This window comes from Macaca mulatta, chromosome 4 (genome assembly GCF_049350105.2).
Source record: "Macaca mulatta isolate MMU2019108-1 chromosome 4, T2T-MMU8v2.0, whole genome shotgun sequence".
NCBI classification, from domain to species: Eukaryota; Metazoa; Chordata; class Mammalia; order Primates; family Cercopithecidae; genus Macaca; species Macaca mulatta.
The window spans coordinates 147,561,829-147,577,671 of NC_133409.1; the positions used below are offsets into that span (position 1 = coordinate 147,561,829).

Here is a 15,843-nt window from a genome sequence, read left to right on the forward strand (position 1 = left end):
GGAAACAAGTGCTAAACTCTGTCTCAAAATAAATAAATAAATTCCATAATAAAAAGTAACATATAATTTTTTTTAAAAAGGCTAGCATCATGTTTAATGACATATTCACAGATTTAGGTATTGAATGAATTTGGGTCTCTGATGTGAAAATCAAAACTTAGTAATACAGCATCTTTATAAAACACTTTATAGTTTGCAAAATATTTCCAAACTTTATCTCACAACTACTCTCAGAGGTAGATGGAGAGTACCTCTGAGATGATAATACTCCATTTCAGAGAAAAGTGAAGTTCAAAGCAGTAGATCTGGGACTTTAACCCAGTTTTTAAACATGGAATTCAGTGATCTGCTCCTTTTATTCAAAATGGTTACAGCCCTATGCTTTTTCTGATTATAACAGTAAGCCTGGGAAACAGTGAGACCGTATCTCTACTTAAAAACAAACAAACAAAAAATGTAGCTAGGCATGGTGGTCTGCCCTGGAGATGGGAGGATCGCTTGAGCCCAAGTGTTTGAGGTTATACTGAACCATGATCATGCCACTGCACTATGGCCTGGGGGACAGAATGAGACCCTGTCTCTAAAATAATAATATATGTATATAATTTTAAAACAATTTAAACAAATTACAAAGAAGAAAAATGTGACCCCACCACACAGAGATAGGTATTGTTAACATTTTGTATATTATTCTTCAAAATTTTGTTCTTAATTATTTTTTTTTTTTTTTGAGATGGAGTCTCTCTGTTGCCCATGCGATTATTCTGACTCAGCCTCCCATGTAGCTGGGACTACAGGTGCACACCCCCATGCCCCACTAATTTTTGTTTTGTTTTGCTTTGTTTTTGACAGAATCTTGCAGTGTCGCCAGGCTGGAGTGCAGTGGCGCGATCTCAGCTCAATGCAACCTCTGCTGCCTGGGTTCAAGCGATTCTCCTGCCTCAGCTTCCCAAGTAGTGGGGACTACGGGCACAGGCCACCATGCCCAGCTAATTTTTTTATTTTTAGTAGAGACAGGGTTTCACCATGTTGGCCAGGATGGTCTCTATCTCTTGTCCTCGAGATCTGCCTGCCTCGGCCTCCCAAAATGCTGGAATTACAGGTGTAAGCCACCATGCCCGGCCTGTTTTAAATTTCTTTTTACAAAAATAAACATATGACATAGTTTTGTAATCTTCTTTGTCCCTTGAACAATTATGTAGTTTAAACATGTGGCTGTGTCAATAAATTCAGATCTGCATTTATTACATGGCACTCTTGTAACTAGTTTAACTGATCTCCTTTTGTTAAGCATTTAGATGGTTTCCAATTTTTCAAAATTATGAACAATGGCAAAATAAACTTTCTCGTATCTTGGCTCATTCATTATTACCTTGGCTCATTCATTATTACATTAGGATTCATGACTGGGAGTGGAAAATCTGGGTGAAAGCATTTAGAAGAATTTTGTAACATATTGCCACCAATCTCAGAAATGTATGGATTTATATTCTCAATCATCCAGTGGGGTATTTTTCCCCACCAATTCATAGTTGCTTTTCTTGAGACAAACGGAATTCAAACACACCAGTGAAAATACAGAGTTTAATTTGCTGACCTGTAATCAAGTTGAACTATTGAGCAAACCATTAATAAACGATTAACTGTGTTTGCTTAAAGTAATGATCATCTGCCGGGCTCAGTGGTTTATGCCTGTAGTCCCAGCACTTTGGGAAGCTGAGGCAGGAGGATCGCTTGAGCACAGGAGTTCAAAACTAGCCTGGACACAAAGTGAGACCTTGTCTCTACCAAAAATCAAAAACTTAGCCAGACACGGTGGTACGCACCTGTGGTTCCAGCTACTTGAGTCCAGGAAGTGGAGGCTGCAGTAAGCCGAGATCGTGTCATTGCACTCCAGCCTGGGCGATAGAGTAAAACCTTGTTTCAAAAAAAAAAAGAGAAAGAAAAGAGAAGAAAAGAAATGGTAATGACCTTCAAGCTTTAACGTGCATTAGAATCACATGGTGATTCCTGGGCTCTATTTCAGACACACGGACTTACACTGCAGGGGTCTGGGACCCAATAATGGGCTTTTTTTTTTTTTTTTTTGAGACAGAGTCTTGCTCTGTCACTCAGGCTGGAGTGTAGTGGCCCAATCTCGCCTCACTGAAACCTTCACCTCCCGGGTTCAAATGATTCTCGTGTCTCAGCCTCCCAAGTAGCTGGGATTACAGGTGCCCACAACCATGGCTCATTTTTTAATGTTTGTTTTTAGTAGAGACGGGTTTTCAACCATATTAGCCAGGCTGGTCTCGAGCTCCTGGCCTCAAATAATCCACCCACCTCGGCCTCCCAAAGTGCTGGGATTATAGGCATGAGCTGTTGCGCCCGGCCAAGAATGGGCTTTTTGTTGTTGTTGTTGTTGAGACAGAGTTTCACTCTTGTCTCCCAGGCTGGAGTGCAGTGGCATGATCTCGTCTCACTGCAACATCCACCTCCTGGGTTCAAGCGATTCTCCTATCTCAGTCTCTCAAGTAGCTGGGATTACAGACGTGCACCACCACACCCAGCTAATTTTTGTATTTTTAGTAGAGAAGGAGGTTCGCCATGTTGGCCAGGCTGGTCTCAAACTTTTGACTTCAGGTGATCTGCCCACCTTGGCCTCCCAAAGTACTAGGATTACAAGCGTGAGCCACCATGCCTAGCCAAGAATGGGCTTTTTTTTTTTTTTTTTTTTTTCAGATGGAGTCTCGCTCTGTTGCCCAAGCTGGAGTGCAGTGGCGTGATCTTAGCTCACTGCAAGCTCCACCTCCTGGGTTCACGCCATTCTTCTTCCTCAGCCTCCCAAATAACTGGGACTACAGGTGCCCGCCACCACACCTGGCTAATTTTTTTTTTTTTTTTTTTTTGTATTTTTAGTAGAGGTGGGGTTTCACTGTGTTAGCTAGGATGGTCTCGATCTCCTGACCTCGTGATCTGCCTGCCTCAGCCTCCCAAAGTGCTGGAATTACAGATGTCAGCCACCACGCCCGGCCAAGAATGGGCATTTTTAACAAGACCCACCGGCTCCCAAGTGACTGAGATTTAGGGAATTAGACTCTTGAGATACTAGCTTAAGGATACACACAAGGATAGATGAACAGTGTGCTGATTATGGACTTATTTAGCTTTTGGCCACATGAGGTCTGGTGAGAGAAAGGAAATATTCACTTATTCTCTCTACTCTTGACCTCTTCCACCTCATTCTGTCTCTGTCTCTCTGACACACAGAGACACACACACAGACACACACACACACTCTTTTTGGAGGAAATGAACATTTTACTTTTGGGGATGCCTTTACAGCAGGCTGCTATTATCAGTTACAAAGAGTTGCTTTCTAGTGATTCCTGTTTAGGGCTTTCTGTTTTGTTTTGATTTGCTTTCTTTTTCAAGCAGGCATCTTTGATGTTCCTAACCAGTTAAGCACCTGACAGTCAGTTGATTTTTCCTTTTCTGTAGAAACTCACTTTAAAGTATCCCAGAAGTTCTGCAGTGTGAGATTCGAGGAGATTGGAGGCAAATGAGTTCAGTGAAATTCTACGGGGCCTCTGAAAGGAGGCCCCTGGGTTGTCATCACTTGTTAGCATGGCCCTTCAAAATTCAAACTGGCTTTCCAGGCATTTTCCTTTCCAGGATAGCTCCCCTTTGCTAGCTTCAGGAAACAGCTTTTTAATTTTCTCCTTGAAGGTCTATTTTTGACACAAAGGCTTCATTTTTCATAGAACCCTGCAGATTTTCTATGTTTGGAGGCCTGGCAAAGGCATCAGACATGTGACCCTCCTAGGCAGGTCTGCCCTTGAAAAATGTATGCTAAGGGGAGGGCTGAGCCCTTCTTTCTCCCTACCCAGATGCCTGCCTGGGCCCACTGCCGAGGACCCCGGCCAGCTGTCGCATGTCCAGCCAGAGCAGCATTACCCACGGTATGTAGAGCCGACCTGTGTCTCATCTTTTCAGGGTCAAGCTCATGCAGACAAGTTATTTTTCTGATAAGTGACTCCTATTACTGGGAAAGGACCAGATGAGTGCCATTCATCCTTAAAAAAAAACCCATATATATATATATATATATATATATATATATATATATATATAAAATTATTCATTCACAGACATTTTTCATTTATGCCAAATATTTGTCTCTACCAGACGCAGTATACTTCATGGTAACAAAACCAAAGGGCCAATTAAAAAACAACACTTTGTTGAAATACAATTTACATGCAATAATATTCACCCATTTAAAGTGTACAGTTTGGCGGGGCGTAGTGGCTCATGCCTGTAATCCTAGCACTTTGGGAGGCAAAGGTGGGTGGATCACTTGAAGTCAGGAGTTCTAGACCAGCCTGGCCAACATGGCAAAATCCCATCTCTACTAAAAATACAAAAAAATTAGCCGGGTGTGGTGGTGTGCGCCTGTAATCCCAGCTACTTAGGAGACTAAGCCTGGACAATTGCTTCAACCGGGCAGGTGGAGGTTCAGTGAACCAAGATTACACACTGCACTCCAGCCTGGGTGACAGAGCGAGACTCTGTCTCAAAAAAAAAAAAAGTGTACAGTTTGATGAGATTTGATAAATGCATATATCCATGTAACTGTTACCACAATTCAGATATAGAACAATTCCATTAACCCAACCCAAAAGATCCACTCATGCCCCTTCTCAGTCAATTCTCTGGGCCCCCTTCAAGCTCCCCTACAACTCCAGGCACCACTGGGGTCACTTTCCATCACTATAGCTCAGTTTTACCTATTCTTGAACTTCAAATAAGTGGAATTACACAGTGTATATTCCTTTGTGTCTGGCTTTTTTTGCTCAGTATGTTTCTGAAATTCATCCATGTTGCTGTACCTATCAATAGTTTACTCCTTTCGATTGCTGAGTAGTATTCCATTGTATGGGCATATTACAATTTGTTTATCCATTTGCTTGTTGATGAACATTTAGGTTGTTTCCATTACTTGAATACTGCAAATAAAACTGGTATGAATGGGCCGGGCTCAATGGCTCACGCCTGTAATCCCAGCACTTTGGGAGGCCAAGGCAGGCGGATCACCTGAGGTCAGGAGTTCAAGATCAGCCTGGCCAACATAGTGAAACCCCATCTCTACTAAAAATACAAAAATTAGCCAGGTGCGGTAGCACATACCTGTAGTCCCAGATACTTGGGAGGCTGAGGCAGAGAACTGCTTGAACCCAGGGGGCAGAGGTTGCACTGAGCTGAGATCGCGCCACTGCACTCCAGCCTGGACAACAGAGCAAGACTCCATCTCAGAAAAAAAAAAAAACCCTGCTATGGATGTTCAAGTATTTGTATGGACATATGCTTTCATTTATTCTGAGTAAATAGATAGGAGCAAAATGTCTGGGTTTTATCATAAGCATATGCTTAACTTTTAAAGAAATGGGGCATCAAAGCATGATGTAGACTGATTAAAAAAGGAAATAAAAAGAAATGGGACAGTTAAAAACATCTCATTTTTTGTTGTTAATTCTATATTATATGCCAAGAATGTCAACTCCTATTATATGTCAAGAATTCCAACTTTCTATTCTTATAGTTCATTTGGAAAGAGAACTGTTTTGAGTAAGAAGTCTGGGCCAGGACACCTTGACCTCAGGAGTTCAAGATCTGCCTGGGCAACATAGTGAGACCCTGTCTTTAAAAAAAAAAAAAAAAAAAAAAGAGTCAGAAATCCAGGGCTTGGCGCAAGTAGCTTAGCTCTAGACCTGGATTTTGAAAAGGGGGTCATTTAGCTTTTTCAGAGCTTCGATTCCCTAATCTTTAAATTAGGGCTGATAATTTCTTATGACAATCAAAAATTGGAAGTAGTCTCAAACGTCATCAATAGGTCACTGGTCAAGTGAAACATATGCTTAAATTGGAATACTATATAATCATTAAAAATAATAATGGAGCTGGGTGCAGTGACCCATGCCTGTAATCCTAGCACTTTGGGAGGCTGAGGCAGGAGGATTGTTTGAGCATAGGAGTTAAAGACCAGTTTGAGCAACATAGTGAGATCTCATCTCTACAAAAAAATTAAAAAAGTAGCTGAGCTTGGTGGAGTGTGCCTGTACTCCCAACTGCTCTAGAGACTGAGGTGGGAGGATCGCTTGAGCCCAGGAGGTCAAGGCTGCAGTGAGCCGTGATTGTGCCACTGCACTCCAGCCTGGGTGAAAGACCAAGATCCTGCCTCAAAAACAAAAACCAGAAAATAAACAAACAAAATTAAAATAAATATACATAATGACATAAATATATATTTACTGATGTGGAAAGCTGTTGTCAGTATACTCTCAGTGAAAAAAAGCAGCCTAGAAAGGCAGAGTATGATCCCATTTAGTCAAATTATACAAATGGAGAAACGGATGAAAAACATATTTACTCAAATATTAACAGTGGTTATCTCTGAGTAGCAGGATTTAGGGTGATTTTTACTTTTTTTTTTTTTTTTTTTTTTACAATTTCTATATTGCTTAATTTTAGTTGCAACAAGCATGTATGAGTCTTTCAAAAAAAAATAAAGCTACTAAAAAACAAGCCAATGTAATTTGTTTTTCCTGAGAATGAGATAAGAGAATATATGGATATATTGAAAAACTATAAGGTATTACTAGTGACATGGCCAAAGAAAATAAAACATTGAAACAATGAAAAAATAAGGAAGGCCGGGCATGGCAGCTCACGCCTATAATCCCAGTGCTTTGGGAGGCCGAGGCGGGCAGATCACTTTAGGTCAGGAATTCGAGGCCAGCCTGACCAACATGGAGAAACCCCACTTCTACTAAAAATATGAAAATTAGCTGGGAGTGGTGGCACGCGAATCCCAGCTACTCAGGAGGCTGAGGCAGGAGAATCGCTTGAACCCAGGAGATGGAGGTTGCGGTGGGCTGAGATTGTGCCATTGCTCTCCAGCCTCGGCAACAAGGGTGAAACTCCATCTCAAAAAAAAAAAAAAGAAAAAAGAAGGCAAAAAGTAAACTGTCAAGTGTTACATAAATTTAAGGTATTGGTATTTTTTTTTAAGTTTGTTTTGTTTTGTTTTTTGAGACAGACTCTCACTCTGTTGCCCAGGCTGGACAGCAGTAGCATGATCCTGGCTCACTGCAACCTCTGCCTCCCAGGTTCAAGCAATTCTCCTGCCTCAGCCTCCTGAGTAGCTGGGATTACAGGTGCGTGCCACCATTCCCAGCTAATCTTTGTGTTTTTAGTAGAGGCGGGGTTTCTCCATGGTGGCCAGGCTGACCTTGGCCTCCCAAAGTGCTGGGATTACAGGTGTGAGCCACTGTGCCCGGCCAAGGTATTGGCATTAGTATTTATTAGCTTAGTCTCCTCTAAAAGGATCTTGAAAATCATCAACGTAATCCCATAAAAGAAAGTAATGATGGCTCCTTACAAACACAAGTAGGCTGAACATAGTGAAAATGTAAAATCCTTAGGATTGAAAGAGGCTGGGTGCAGTGGCTCATGTCTATAATCCCAACACTTTGGGAGGCTGAAGCAGGAGGATTGCTTGAGGCCAGGAGTTCAAGGCCAACCTGGCCAACATAGCAAGACCCTGTCTCTATTATAAAAATAATAAAAATTAAAAAAAAAAAAAAAAGGACTGAAAGAAATCTGGAGTAAAGAGAAAGGCACAGGTTTCTTTCTGACCCTTGGGTTAAATCTTGGCTTTCTCAACATCTGTGTCTCTTTGAACAGGGTATTTAAACTTTTAATTTCTATTTCCTGATCTGCAAATTGGAAAAATAATAATAATCTCATTTTGCTGTGAAGATTAAATGAACCAAAGTACTTAATGTGATGGACTCTGACACATTGGAGAGTTCATTAAATATTTGTTCCCTTTTTTCTCCTTTCGTTTCTTAACTTTACCTGAGATGCAGACAGCAAGATGTTGTACACATTGGAACCCAGCTGGTAAAAAAGAGTGAAGAGAATGATTATAATAAAAGGGGAGAGGCTCTGGGTTTTTGTTTTTTTAACATGAGGGAGGGATAAGGAGTTCATGTTTACTTGGAGGATATTTGACTTGGCAAACTAAAGGGGCCAAGAAGAGAAGGGGAAAAAAAAGAAAAGAAGAATGGACTACTTCTGGATGTATCTAGGCCAAGGGACATGAGATAAAGACAGTCAGGTTTTCGTCTGCATTCTCCCATTCACCACAGTAGGAAAAAAGAGACCCAGGGTCTCATGCTTTACCCAGAAGAAAAAATAGTACAATAGGCTGGTGCCTGCCATTTGAGTATCTCTTGAGTAGGGCAGTAGGGTAGAAGAACTGGAAAAACCCCAAATGTGGGGGTCTGGTCCTTTCCCATCATGCTTTGGGAGGATATCGCAAGTGGAGGGTTGCTCTTCAACCTCACCTATTCACTTCCCAGAGAAAATATGCCCCCTCAGGGACAACTTAGACTGCATTAGCTTTTCCTGGAGTGACTTCTAGATATATTTTTGCATTCAGTACGGAAAACGGGAAGCAGCAAAAAGAGCCAGGGACTTGGCCAGGCGCAGTGGCTCATGCCTGCAATCCCAGCACTTTGGGAGGCTGAGGTGGGCAGATCACTTGAGGTCAGGAGTTTGAAACCAGCCTGGACAACATAGTGAAACCCTGTCTCTACTAAAAATACAAAAATTAGCCAGGTGTGGTGGCAGGCGCCTGGAATCCCAGCTACTTGGAAGGCTGAGGCAAGAGAGTCGCTTGAATCTGGGAGGCAGAGGTTGCAGTGAGCCAAGATCGCACCACTGTACTCCAGCCTAGGCGACAGAGTGAGACTCTGTTTCAAAATAAGTAAATAAGTAAATAAGAGCCAGGGTCTTGGAGAGGTTCAAAGCTTCTAAATGACTTTGTCGTAATGCTTTCCCTTACTATCCTGTTCCTCAAACTCTGTGGAGGATCATCCAGGCCTCCTGAGTCGAGTCTCCTGGAAGGCATCTCTGGGCACCCCAACCTACCCTGTACTCTTCCCTCCTCCCAAGTCCTACAGCCTCGTTGTCTACTTCCCATTTGGCACTTGAACATATGCAGCTTTGCATGGTTGCCTGCCTTTATGTAGTTATTTATAGAAATGTATGTCCTTGTCTCTCCCAATGTCATGTAAGACTTTAATATTTTACATTTACAAATGCTTATGCCTACCTCATTGAAACCTCCATTCCTGGGAAACAAACACAGAATGGAAAGTTTGGCTTGTGCTAGTTGTAGCCATACATTAAATTCCAACCTTTTTTTTTTTTTTGAGATGAGTCTCGCTCTGTCACCAGGCTGGAATGCAGTAGCATGATCTCGGCTCACTGCAACCTCAGACTCCTTGGTTCAAGCGATTCTCTTGCCTCAGCTTCCTGAGTAGCTGGGATTACAGGCGTGTGCCACCACGCCCAGCTAATTTTTGGATTTTTAGTAGAGACAGGGTTTCACCACGTTGGCCAGGATGGTCTCAATCTCCTGACCTCAGGTGATCTGCCTGCCTTGGCCTCCCAAAGTGCTGGGATTACAGGCGTAGGTCACTGCACTCGGCTGGGTATCTTTTATCATTTAAGAATACATTGCGAGGCTGAGTACGGTGGTTGATGCCTATAATACCAGCACTCTGGGAGGCTGAGGCAGCAGGACTGCTCAAGCCCAGGAGTTCCAGCTGGAGTGAGTTATTTCGCCACTGCATTTCAGTCTTGGAGGAAAAGCAAGACCCCAAGTGTTTAAAAAAAATTGACATGCAATTCTTACTTCCCAAATAAAAGCTTTAAAGATCGTCCACGTTAACGGAGATAATAGACATAATTCTGTCTCATTATTCTTTCTTTTTTTTTTTTTTTTTGAGATGGAGTCTCACTCTGTCTCCCAGGCTGGAGTGCAGTGGCACAATTATGGCTCACTGCACCTCTGCCTCCCGGGTTCAAGCAATTCTCCTACCTCAGCCTCCCGAGTAGCTGTAATTATAGGTGCGTGGCACCACACCCAGTTAATTTTTGTATTTTTAGTAGAGATGGGGTTTTGCCATGTGGGCCAGGCTGGTCTCAAACTCCTGACCTCAGGTGATCCGCCTGCCTCAGCCTCCTACAGTGCTGGGATTACAGGCATGAGCCACCACGCCTGGCCTCTGTCTCATGATTCTTAGTGGACCAGCCAGTTGAAACATTTTTATTTTATTTTATTTTGAGATAGGGTCTTGCTCCATTGCCCCAGGCTGGAGTGCAGTGGCACAATCTCTGCTCACTGCAGCCTTGACCTCCTCTGTTCAAGAGATCCTCCCCACCTCAACCTCCCGAGTAGCTGGGATTACAGGCATGCACACCGCCCCCAGTTAGTTGTTCTTATGTTTTATTTTTGTCTCGATATGTTGACAAGGCTGGTCTTGAGCTCCTGAGCTCAAGTGATCCTCCTGCCTTGGCCTCCCAAAGTGCTGGGATTATAGGCGTGAGCCACCTTCCCTGGTCCTATTTATTTATTTGGAGATGGAGTCTCCCTCTGTTGCCCAGGCTGGAATGTAATAGTAGGTTCTCAGCTCACTACAATCTCCGCCTCCTAGGTTCAAGCGATTTTTCTGCCTCAGCCTCCTGAGTAGCTGGGATTACAGGCACACACCACCACGCCTGATTAATTCTTGTATTTTTAGTAGATACTAGGTTTCACCATCTTGGCCAGGCTAGTCTCAAACTCCTGACCTCAGGTGATCTGCCTGCCTGGGTCTTCCAAAGTGCTGGGATTACAGGCATGAGCCACTGCACATGGCCATATTTATTTATTTAAATACAGGAAAGTATAAAAAAGAAAATTAAAATTATTATTAATAATTCTCTATTAATATTTCCAATCTCTTGCTATGTGGATAAGTTCATATAGTGTACTAAATTACATACTGGTTTTTTTTTTTTTTGAGATGGAGTCTTGCTCTGTTGCCCAGGCTGGAGTGCTGTGGCCGGATCTCAGCTCACTGCAAGCTCCGCCTCCCGGGTTCCCGCCACTCTCCTGCCTCAGCCTCCCGAGTAGCTGGGACTACAGGTGCCCGCTACCTTGCCTGGCTAGTTTTTTGTATCTTTAGTAGAGACGGGGTTTCACCGTGTTAGCCAGGATGGTCTCGATCTCCTGACCTCGTGATCCGCCCGTCTCGGCCTCCCAAAGTGCTGGGATTACAGGCTTGAGCCACCGTGCCCGGCCCATACTGTTTTCTTCACTTAACATAGCATAGGCAAATCGTATGATAAAAATTCTTCAACACATGCTTATTGTCAAAACTTGGAAAATGTAAAACAAACAAACAGGGCCAGGTACAGGAGCTCACACCTGTAATCCCAGCACTTTGGGAGGCTGAGGCAGGAGGATAGCCTGAACCCAGGAGTTGGAAACCAGCCTGGAGAACATGGCAAAACCTTGTCTCTACAAAAAATACAAAAATTAGCTGGGGGTGGTGGCATGCACCTGTCGTCTCAGCTACTCTGGAGGCTGAGGTGGTATGATCGCTTGAGCCCAGGAGGTGGAGGATGCAGAGAACCGAGACTGCACTGTTGCACACTGCACACTCCAGCCTGGGCAACAGAGCTAGATGAAAGAAAAGAAAGAAAAAAAGAGGCCGGGCGCGGTGGCTCAAGCCTGTAATCCCAGCACTTTGGGAGGCCGAGACGGGCGGATCACGAGGTCAGGAGATCGAGACCATCCTGGCTAACACGGTGAAACCCCGTCTCTACTAAAAAAAAAAAAAAACAAAAAAACTAGCTGGGCGTGGTGGCGGGCGCCTGTAGTCCCAGCTACTCGGGAGGCTGAGGCAGGAGAATGGCGTAAAACCCGGGAGGCGGAGCTTGCAGTGAGCTGAGATCCGGCCACTGCACTCCAGCCTGGGCAACAGAGCGAGACTCCGTCTCAAAAAAAAAAAAAAAAGAAAGAAAAAAAGAAAGAGAGAGACAAAAAGAGAGAGAGAGAGAAGAGAGAAAGAGGGAAGGAAGGAAGGAGGGAGGCAGGGAAAGAGGGAGGGAGGGAAGCAGGGAAAGAGGGAGGGAGGGAGGGAAGGAAGGAACGAAGGAAGGAAGCAGGGAGGGAGGGAAGGAAGGAAGGAAGGAAGGAAGGAAGCAAGCAAGCAAGCAAGCAAGCAAGGGGAGGAAAGCTGGGCACAGAGGCTCATGCCTGTAATCCCAGCACTTTGGGAGGCCGAGGCGGGCGGATCACTTGAGATCAGGAATTTGAGACCAGCCTGGCCAACATGGCGAAACCCGTCTCTACAAAAAATATAAAAAGATTAGCTAGGCATGGTGGCTAATGCCTGTAATCCCAGCTACTCAGGAGACTGAGTGAGGCAGGAGAATTGCTTGAACCTGGGAGGCGGAGGTTGCAAGTTGCAGTGAGCACAGATCTTGTGACACTGCACTCCAGCCTTGGCAACAGAACGAGACTCTGTCTCAGAAAAAAATAAAAAATAAAGTAATAGTAAATAATAATTAAAGGTGGGCCTGGTAGCTCATTTCTGTAATCCTAGCACTTTGGGAGGACGAAACGGGTGGATCACCTGAGGTCAGGAGTTAGAGACCAGAGATGGTGAAACTCTGTCTCTATCAAAAATACAAAAAAATTAGCTGGGCGTGGTAGCAGGTGCCTGTAGTCCCAGCTACTCGGGAGCCTTAGGCAGGAGAATCGCTTGAACCTGGGAGGCAGGGGTTGCAGTGAGCCGAGATCAGGCCACTGCACTCCAGCCTGGGCGACAGAGCGAGACTGTCTCAAAATAAATAAATAAAAATAATAATACTTATTATTTTTTGAGACACTCTTGCTCTGTCGCCCAGGCTGGAGTGCAGTGGCGAGATCTTGGCTCACTGCGACCTCTGCCTTTTGGGTTCAAGCGATGATTCTCCTGCCTCAGCCTCCTGAGTAGCTGGGATTTCAGGCGCCCGCCACCACGCCTGACTAATTTTTTTCTTTTTTTTTGAGAGCAAGTTTTGCTCTTGTTGCCCAGGCTGGAGTGCAATGGCATGATCTCAGCTCACTGCAACCTCTGCCTCCCAGGTTCAAGTGATTCTCCTGCCTCAGCCTCCAGAGTAGCTGGGATTACAGGCATGCACCACCATGCTGGGCTAATTTTGTATTTTTAGTTGAAACGGAGTTTCTCCATGTTGGTCAGGCTGGTCTCGAGCTCCTGACCTCAAGTGATCTGCCCGCCTTGGTCTCCCAAAGTACTGGAATTACAGGCGTGAGCCACCAGGCCTGGCCAATTATTTTTGCATTTTTTAGTAGAGATGGGGTTTCACCATGTTTGACCAATAGCGATATAATTTGACCTCACCAATAACATTTAAAGAAAATCATTGAAAATTTTATCCTTTTTTTTAAATAAAACAGTCTGCTTTCATGGGGACAAAAAATAAAAATTAAAAAATAAAAAATAACTACCAAGTTAATATACACTCACTGTAAACATTCAAGCAGTATAGAAACTTAACATAAAAGTAAACATTCCCCAAAGTTTGGGTTGCCAGAATTAGCAAATAAAAATAGAGGACGCAAGTTAATGTATAGGATATATTTATACTAAAAAACCTTGTTTATGTAAAAATGTAAAAATATGTAAGAATGATATTGTATCTTTGTTTTAATTTGCATTTCTTATTCATGGAGTTTAAAATATTTTCATTCATTTTCCAGCCTTTTATATATTTTTAAGAGACAGTCTTGGCCGGGCAGGGTGACTCATGCCTGTAATCCCAGCACTTTGGGAGGCCGACGGCAGATCACCTGAAGTCAGGAGTTTCAGACCAGCCTGGCCAACATCGGTGAAAATCCGTCACTACCAAAAAACACAAAATTTAGCCGGGCATGGTGGTGCACACCTGTGGTCTCTGCTACTCGCGAGGCTGAGGCAGGAGAATTGCTTGAACCTGGGAGGCAGAGGTTGCAACAAGCCGAGATCTCACCACTGCATTCCACCCTGGGCAACAGAGCAAGACTCCGCCTCAAAAAAAAAAAAAAAAAAAGGGAGACTGAGTCTTGCTCAGGTGCCTAGGCTCCAGTGCAGTGGCACAATCACAGCTCACTGCAGCCTCAAACTCCTAGGCGCAGGCTATCTTCCTGCCTCAACTACCTGGAGCAGGTGGGACTACAGGTGCGTACCAGTTAACCCAGCTATTTTTAAAAAGTTTTGGTAGAGATGGGGTCTTGCTACATTGCCTGCCCAGGCTGGTCTCAAACTCTTGGCCTCAAGTGCTCCTCCCACCTTGGACTCCTTATTGATCTTTTTATTTTTATATGTAACTTAAAAAATTTTTTTGAGACAGCATCTCCTGTCACCCAGGCTGGAGTGCAGTGGCAGGAACATGGCTCACTGCAGCCTCAACTTCTTGGGCTCAAATGATCCTCCCTCCTCAGTCTCCCATGTAGCTGGGACCATGGGTGAGCACTACCACGCAGGATTAATTTTTAAATTTTTTGTGGTGTGGTGGTCTCACCATGTTGCTCAGGCTGGTCTCGAATTCCTGGACATAAGCTATCCTCCCACCTCCTCATTGATCTTAATAGCTTTTTATTTATTACATAAAAATATTAGGGCACAGTGGCTCACGCCTGCAATCCCAACACTTAGGGAGGCCAAGGGAGGAGGATCCCTCAAGCCCAGAAGTTTGAGATCAGCCAGGGCAACACAGTGAGACCCTGTCTCTACAGAAGGTTGAAAAAACAACATCAGCCGGTCATAGTGGCGCCCACTTGCAGTTCCAATTTCCTGGGGGAGCTGAGGTGGGAGGATTACTTGATCCCAGGAGTTCAAGGCTGCAGTGAGCCATGATCCTGCCATTGCACTCCAGCCTGGGCAACAGAACAAGATCTTGTCTGAAAAAAAAAAAAAAAATTGAATTATGTAGAGCGTTTAGGTGTGGGTTAAGACCTTAGTACTGTATGCGACTGACCGAGAGTTTTGAATTTTTCCCTAAATCAGCATTCTAATGGAGTCACCAGGTTCCAATAATATCGTCTTTTGGATCCTTGGTCAACACAATTTTCATCCATGGATACTGCAAGTTAAAACACTTTCTAGAAGTCTATGGTGCTAACATCAAATTAGTTCTTCGGTCAACTTTTTAATTTTTGTGTAAGGTCCCAATTGAACTTAATGTAGAAAGGGAATGTAGCAGGGTATAGTGAATGGAGTGCTAAACTGGGCGTTTGGAACCCCCTTTCCAGCTGTGTAATCTTGGGTGAATCATTTCCTCTCTCTCCATTTCAATGTCTTCATCTGTAGAATGGGGAGGTTGGACTCGACAGTGTCAGTTCCTTTTAGTTATTGAGATTTTTATAATCGTTCTGTCTCTATTGCACCATCCAAAAGATTAGGACAAAACATGTTCATCTCTGAGTCCCAAATATGCATGGCTCCAGAACCTTAAAAAGTCACTGTAGTTTACTCTCTTTTGGTAGTGGGACAGAGGAATGGGTTCCCTTTCCAAAACATCCTGGCCCCCGACACATTACTACTTATTCCAGCTGTTTTTGAAATTGTGGAAAACACACTTCATAAGGAACTACAAATCTGGGTTCTAGTTTTGCTGCTCTGTATTTCTGGACAACGCACGTAAGCTTACTTCCCTGCAGAAGACCATTTCTCACTCATCCCCCCCACCCCTCCCCGCCTTGGATCTAGCAGTGCTGGGCAATTCGCAGTGTTTCAAAAACATTTCCTAACAGAAGAGGGCAGACAAGACAGTCTCTTTACTTCCTTTCTCATTCTTTGACAGACCTTGACCGGGAAGGTGTACAGTATATACAGAAATACTTTGTCTTCTATTTTAAATATAGAACAAGGCATGCTAAATTCTCATGACTTTATTTTGATAGGGTTGTTCCTGACAGAG

The 15,843-nt window shown here is 43.8% G+C and overlaps 1 long non-coding RNA gene across 3 annotated transcripts in view; it reads right to left on the reverse strand.

The window, feature by feature from the left end:
- Positions 1 to 15,843, reverse strand: part of LOC144340402 (uncharacterized) — a 42,575-nt gene that overhangs the window by 26,249 nt on the left and 483 nt on the right. For all 3 annotated transcript variants that reach the window (XR_013416505.1, XR_013416504.1, XR_013416503.1), the window contains exon 2: positions 1,827 to 1,917. This is a non-coding gene — a long non-coding RNA (uncharacterized LOC144340402). The remainder of the gene's footprint in view (positions 1 to 1,826; positions 1,918 to 15,843) is intronic.